Below are 1,826 nucleotides of genomic sequence, written 5' to 3'. Positions count from 1 at the left end.
CAGTGAATTTCCAATCATTGACAGTAGCATTTGACCAGCTGTTTTCTTCGTGCTGCTTACCTGAGAATTTGCTGAATAGGATTATGAAGGGAGTGAGGAGAGACATTGGAAGGCAGCCTTAATTTACTTTAAAGCACTATTCTTAGCTAATTGTTCCTTTTTCTATATCTTGCTTGCAGGTTTATGTTGATCTTTCTTCAAAGGGGTAGTCCATGTATCTATTTGTCTTTCAGCACGTATGCCAACTAGATATACTTTGGACACCATTCAAACAGCACGCTGCACTCCTCATAGACAGAAAGGCACATTTTGAAGTATGCCTTTGCACTGATTCTCTGAACTCTAGCATGAGATAGACCATTAATCAGTTGTGCTTGTCTGAAACACCTGTCTTGCCTCATATTTATCTTCTCTCTTTTGCATCTGTGGGCAAAGCTAATTGCTTTTTCTTAACAGCCTGATAGGAGGAAGGAAAGTATTAATTCCCTTTCAAAAGAATAAGAGACGCAAATATGGAGTTGTGTTGTTTTCGTTGTTGTTTTGGGTTTAGGTTTTTTTTTGTTATTTTGGTTTTTTTTGTTTTTTTTTATGGGAGTGTTATGATATCTTAGTACCTAGCTGACATACCAGATCTTTCTGTTGTTGTAAAGGACTTGAACCACTGGAAGCCTGTCTCCTTCAGAGAGTGTTAGGTATATTGTCAAATTTTGGCACCAGAAACTTAATGGACTTAAGAACTCTCCAGGGCCTAGGATCCATTTTCTTGTACCACATGTCTGTTAGCATTGCTAGATATTAACATTATCTTCCAAGACTGTTCAAGAAATCATTTACTAGCTAAAATTCAACCAGAAGAGTTGATCCTCCAGCTGTATTAGAATGGCCTAAGGCCACTGAGACAGGCTTGTGCAAACCTTTCATCCTACTACTTCATTTTCTCTATGAAGTTCCTGGGATCAGCATGAACAAACAAACTGGAACAGTCAGTACCTAAGGAGGCTTGCATCCATAAAATCATGCCAGAATCTCTGCTTCCTGACTTCATCCTCTTTGAAACTGGCTCTTCTACCTTAGCTTTTTGGTTTCCCCTGGTACAGGCACAGGCTGCTTTCCTGATAACTGAGACTCATTTCATGGACTGCTTGCATGCTTTCTCTTTTTCTAAAGTACCCCTTAGAGTCATGTTTTCTTTTGTTTGCAATACTGGCATGGCAGATCATTGTTTCATTGGCCCTGGTGTCTAAAGGTCACACACTTAAAAGCTGAATAGGATGAAAAATTTGGATGCAGAACTTGTGTTGGCTTCTCTGTCAGTGTCTCTTCTCCCACTAGATGGCTCTAACACTAAAGCGTTAGTCCAAAGCTCAAGTATTGGCCACTAACCAGGACTTAGAAATAAGCATTTTGCCAAGCTTTTTGTCAAGCATCTGCTAAAGGAACAGGTTTCAAAAACTAATATGGAATTTACGCTTCCACAAGGATAATTCTATAGTCAAGCTTGGATGAGGGATTGTTTTATGAAGAGTTGCATTTGAGAAAAAGATGATCCAACCTATGTCTTCAGCTTTGCTGCAGGGCTGATAGACTCGGTAACTAAATTCTTGTCCTGACCTGCTCTCTGGGTTCCTCACCACATGGGCATTGCCCAAAGTAGAAAGCAATGTCCATTTGTTTTGGTATAGTGTACAATATACGATAGAATGAGAAAAGGTGGGTAATAAAAATAAGGCAAGAGTTGTTTCTTGTACGTAGTCACTGGATTTGCAGGTCTAACCCAGAGGGAAGAAATAGCATGGTCCAGGCTAGCTTACATGATGGTTTGAATT

Source organism: Chlamydotis macqueenii, chromosome 7 (genome assembly GCF_036417535.1).
Source record: "Chlamydotis macqueenii isolate bChlMac1 chromosome 7, bChlMac1.mat, whole genome shotgun sequence".
Classification (NCBI taxonomy): domain Eukaryota; kingdom Metazoa; phylum Chordata; class Aves; order Otidiformes; family Otididae; genus Chlamydotis; species Chlamydotis macqueenii.
Note: the sequence above shows the minus strand (reverse complement) of the source record.